The sequence below is a fragment of the Ahaetulla prasina genome, chromosome 3, assembly GCF_028640845.1.
Source record: "Ahaetulla prasina isolate Xishuangbanna chromosome 3, ASM2864084v1, whole genome shotgun sequence".
Classification (NCBI taxonomy): Eukaryota; Metazoa; Chordata; class Lepidosauria; order Squamata; family Colubridae; genus Ahaetulla; species Ahaetulla prasina.
The window spans coordinates 165,644,349-165,650,064 of record NC_080541.1 but is presented as its reverse complement, the minus strand read 5'-3'; the positions used below and the strand labels follow the sequence as shown (position 1 = coordinate 165,650,064).

Genomic DNA, 5,716 nt, shown 5'->3' with positions numbered 1-5,716 from the left:
CTTGGAGGGATTGAGCTTGAGCCTGTTTCTCCCCATCCAGACCCATACAGCTTCCAGACACCGGGACAACACCTCGATAGCTTCGTTGGGGTGGTCCGGTATGGAAAAGTACAGCTGAGTGTCGTCAGCGTACAGCTGGTACCTCACACCGAAACCACTGATGATCTCACCCAGCGGCTTCATATAGATGTTGAACAAGAGGGGCGAGAGAATCGACCCCTGAGGCACCCCACAAGTGAGGCGTCTCGGGGTCGACCTCTGCCCCCCCGTCAACACCGTCTGCGACCGATCGGAGAGATAGGAGGAGAACCACCGATAAACGGTGCCTCCCACTCCCAATCCCTCCAACCGGTGCAGCAGGATACCATGGTCGATGGTATCAAAAGCCGCTGAGAGGTCTAATAGGACCAAGGCAGAGGAACAACCCCTATCCCTGGCCCTCCAGAGATCATCCACCAACGCGACCAAAGCCGTCTCAGTGCTGTAACCGGGCCGAAAACCGGACTGGAACGGGTTTAGATAGACGGTTTCCTCCAGGTACTGGGGTAGCTGACATGCCACCACACTCTCTACAACCTTCGCCGCGAAGCGAAGGTTGGAGACCGGACGATAATTACCTAAAACAGCTGGGTCCAGGGAAGGTTTCTTGAGGAGAGGCCTCACCACTGCCTCTTTCAAGGCGGCCGGAAAGACCCCCTCCAACAAAGAAGCATTCGTAATCCCCTGGAGCCAGCCTCGTGTCACCTCCTGTGCGGCCAGCACCAACCAGGAGGGACACGGGTCCAGTAAACATGTGATGGCCTTCGGGAAAAAACTGTTCTTGTGTCTAGTTGTTCTGGTGTGCAGTGCTCTATAGCGTCGTTTTGACGCTAAATCCCTGTTAAGAAAATCTATAACAAGAAACTTTTGCTTCCAAAAGATCTGCAGAGTACCAAATTTTCTGCCTGTCCCATAGCATATTTCTGTAACAATCCTTCTTTTCCCCATTCTAATTAAAATATATGCCAAGACTTAATCTGACATTTCACTATTCATCCTTTGAGTTAGCAACAAAGGTGAGGCATAACTTTGGGGGAAAAAATATGATGCAATTAGCTGCATGAGTATATTATAATATCCATTAATGCCGCTGTATTAAAGTTGGTTTCTTTTTTATTCTAACTGCCCACACTTCTAAAGAAGCTTGATTTATTTATGTTTTGCAGAGATCTTGGCTTTCAACCAAAAGCACATTTTGTGGATGAAATTCCATCAAATCTGTTCACGTTCCTTTTGATTAGTGGGGGAAAAAAGTGAAGGCTTCTTTTGAGTTGCTTTAGATGCTCTTTTCTTCACTCTTCTGCCAAAATAAAATGTGTAGTCATTTAATGCTCTTTTATTCAAAAATGCATATTGCCCTTTCTCGGCTGAACCATGGCTCGTGGACCCAAGAAGCACCTGAAGCGGGTGGCCGCTCCAAAGCCCTGGATGCTGGACAGCTGACGGGAGTCTTTGCACCCCGTCCATCGACAGGACCCCACAAACTGAGGGAATGCCTCCCACTTATCATTTTTCTCAGGAATAGGCTTAAGTACACCCTGACTGGTGATGAGGTCAAGAAAATCTGCATGCAGCGGTTTATCAAGATTGATGGCAAAATCCGCACAGATATTACTTATCCGGCTGGATTCATGGATGTGATCAGCATCGCAAAAACAGCTGAGCACTTCCACCTTGTGTATGATACGAAGGGACGCTTTGCCGTTCACCTCTTCACACCAGAAGAAGCCAAGTACAAGCTGTGCAAGATTAGAAAGATCTTTGTGGGCACCAAAGGAATTCTTCACCTTGTCACTCATGATGCCCGAACAATCCGGTACCCAGATCCCCTCATCAAAGTGAATGACACTATCCAGATTGATTTGGAGACAGGCAAGATTACAGATTTCATCAAGTTTGACACAGGCAACTTGTGCATGGTGACTGGAGGAGCTAACTTGGGGTGTATTGCTGTAATCACCAACTGGGAGAGACATCCTGGTTCATTTGATGTGGTTCACATTAAGGATGCTAATGGCAATAGCTTTGCCACCAGACTGTCTAACATCTTTGTGATTGGAAAGGGTAACAAACCTTGGATCTCTCTGCCTCTTAGAAAGGGAATTCACCTGACCATTGCTGAAGAGAGAGACAAAAGGCTAGCGGCTAAACAGAGCAGTGGTTGAGCCCCCGAGATGCTGTGCAAAGCCCAATCAGACTGATTTCCAGTTTGATAAATAAACCTTTTCCATATTTCAAAAAAAATGCATATTGCATAATTGAGCAACCCAGTGTTTTGAAAAGAAGTATATTCTATAGTATATGTTGCTTGTACAAGGAAGGAAAATCAACACGCATTCTTTTCTATGATGCAGTGTGAAACCCCTCCAAAATCTCAGTAAGATTCTCTGATAAGGCTGGACTGTAAACAAGTCTAGACAGCAGAAAACTCTCCATCCTAGATCCTTACTTCCTGTAAAGCAGCAGTCTCCTGGCTCGGTGGACCGGTGAAGGTGGAGGCAGTGGCAAGGGTGGAAAAGGGGATGGTTTTTACAACATGCACATGCACCACTTTCATAAATGCACTTTTGCATACACTCACCCATCAGTTGCACAGCCCGGTTCTGAATGGGCTGCAGCCCAACACCAGGCCATGGACCAGAGTTTGGTGGCAGTGGTGAAATCTGAACCAGTTTACTACTGGTTCACTGGCTGCGCATGCACGCTGCAGCCAAACGCAAGCTGCCCGTGTGCATAAACAGTGCGCACCATGCACCAACTGTGAGATTCATGCGCATGCATGCAGTGCACACCAAAAGGAGGCATGGGGTAAGTAGAACAGTGCACAGCAGGGGGTGATAAGCTGTGGTGAGTGGTCTTTTTTTTTACTTTTAAAAGCATTTTTTTACAACCTATGAATAGGTTGTATAAAAATGGTTTTAGAAGTAAAAATAAAGGTTCTGACAATCATACGTCTCAGCTGTGATCGTCAGAGCCTTTTTTTTACCTTTTAAAAGCATTTTTTTACAACCTATTCACCTGACTAGGTTGTAAAAAATCCTTTTAAAAGTTAAAAAAAGGCTCTGACAATCAGGCAGCTCAGCTGTGATCATCGGAGCCTTTTTTTACTTTTAAAAGGATTTTTTACAACCTATTCAGGCGAATAGGTTGTTAAAAAAATGCTTTTAAAAGAAATAAAAGGCGACTTCCGGGTGGCTCCGCTTCGTTAATGGTGGGTGATCTCAGTCCGCCAGTTCTGTGTGATTCTGTAGAGCTGTTTAGACAGCGTTAATCTGCTGTCAACAGCTCGTAAATCTCTGCCCTCGGGCAAAGAGGGGGAGATGAGCATTTGGGCTGAAGTAGAGCCCCCAAGGAAAGCCCCAGAATGATTTCTGGTGGTTTGTTGGGAACGCTCCTTCTATAGCTCGAAAAAAGCTCCAGAATCCAGAACGCTTCTGCAAATGCAGAACAAAACGCAGCGTCCATCTCCGTGACTGAAAAGGATTATTGATAGATTGCCAACATGGAAAGAGCCGAAAACAGGAGGGCTGGCATTTGATTGTAAGATGATTTTAACTCCCTGACAGAGAAGGTATTTGTATTCAAGAGTGGAGATGATGAAAGATGGCGTTTTGTGTCTTGAAAGTGAAAGCTAAGATAAGCGAAAGCTAAGGAAATGCTGATTACAATTGCTGGCGAGGAACCTTTAAGAAGAATATAACAAGATTTTTTTTTTTAAATGGAATTCTTTTTTTTTTAAATCTCTTCTTTTTTTTATTATCTTTTTCTTACAGTGTTTAAGAAGAAAAGTTTATTGAATGTTTTTTTTCTTTTTATTCCTTTTTTTTCCTTCTTCTTGGTATTATTTAGTTTAAAAATGGCCTTTAAGCAAAGAGATTTAACCACTTCTAAAATATTGGAAATTTCTTCACTTCAGGTACGGAAATTAAAGGATATTAAAGAAAGTCTAAGGAATTTTTTACAGGAGCTTATGGAGGCTTATCTTTCAGAAATAGATCAAAAATTTAATGAAATGGAGAAAGAAATACTGGATTTTAAAGATTTGGTGGAAGAGCAGAGGAGGGAGATGAAAAAATTAAAGGAATCAATTACCCCATTATTGTTATCTAGCACACAGACAGAAGAAAGACTGGATGAATTTAACCAAATTAATTTAGATTTGCAAAGAAAAATAGATGAAGTTCAAATTAATCTGAATTTAGAAAATAAAATAGATGATATTCAGGTTAAGGTTGATAAGGCAGATGAAGAAAGGGTTATATTACAATATAAATTAATGGACTATGCTATAAGGGTGAGAGGATTAAAAGAGTGTAAGGAAGAAAATTTGAAAGAGATCTTTATTCAGGCCTTTGCTCAGATAGAGGGAGTGGAACCAGAAGATTTTGAAGTTAATATTGAAAAAATTTATCATGTTAATTCTTGGTGGGCAAGGCAGAAGTGTTTACCGAGAGATGTGGTTATTTATTTTACAAATAAGAAGATTAGGTATGGAATTTTGCAAGCATTTTATAAAAATAAATTTCAAATATTAGGACAAGATATAATAATGATGAAGGAAATTCCTCCTAAAATGTTAAGAAAGAGAAAAGAATTTGCCTTTTTAGTGGATGAGTTTAAGAAACATCAGATATATTTTAGATGGGAGGTTCCAGCTGGTTTAACAGTGAATTATAAAGGAAGAAAGTAATTTCTCAATACAATTTGTAAAGCACGAGATTTTTACACTAATGTATTAAAGATTGGGAATTCTTTTGGAAAATGTGTAAGACAGAAGAAGGGGAGGGAGAATGTTTAACTCTATTATATATGATTATGGTTAATTTTTGTAAATGATTTATTTTGGATATAAATGTGTAATTTTAGGGGTACTATGTGATATATTTGAGGTATAAAGGAATAGGAAGATGGAATATTGTTTAACTTTGGAGGATAGATAGTAAAATTTAGGAATTTGGATTAAATATTATATTTAAGAGATGGATGTAATGTTGTTATATGGCTAATTAGAATGTAATTGTTATAATAGATATATTTTGGATAAGTTATAGGTGTAATTTTAATAATGTTATTTGATATAAGTAAAGTAGTGAAGATTTTAATTATTACAATTGATATATTGGATATTTGTAATATTATTTGTTGTATATAAATGTTAAAGATGTGAAAAGATGGACTATTGTTTATCCTTGAAGGTTGGACAGAAAAATTAAAGAAATTAAGTTGGAAATATGAACTATTCTTGAGAGACTGCTTAAGGAAGAAAGACATTTTAGAAGAACCCTTGGTGAATATTGGAAGATGGAACATTGTTTTGATATTGATTGATGAAGGTTGGATATTAAAAACTATGTACTTTATTCAAGAACAAACACTAACTCAATCGGAAATTTCTGAGAACTCTAGGAGTGGAATGGTCTGATATATAATGGATTGGAAGAAAAGTATCTTTTTTGTCTCCGGAAGGGGAATGGAGGTTTTAAGGCGTGATTATGGATTATGATTTGTGCTATATTTTAATTTTTGTTGTTAGTTTTATACCCTGTATTCGGTTCTCGGCAGTCCCGGGGGGTGGGGGGAGGGAGGGGAAGGGAGGGGGAGGGGGGATGAGGGTAGAAAATGGATTGATAGTTAATGTACAAAGATGATTGAAGATGTATAATTAATGTAAGATCGG

The 5,716-nt window shown here is 40.0% G+C and overlaps 1 pseudogene; it reads left to right on the top strand.

Annotated features, from left to right (window-relative positions):
• Positions 1–1,413: 1,413 nt before the first annotated feature.
• LOC131194805 (small ribosomal subunit protein eS4-like) lies at positions 1,414–2,223 on the top strand (annotated as a pseudogene).
• Positions 2,224–5,716: the final 3,493 nt, after the last annotated feature.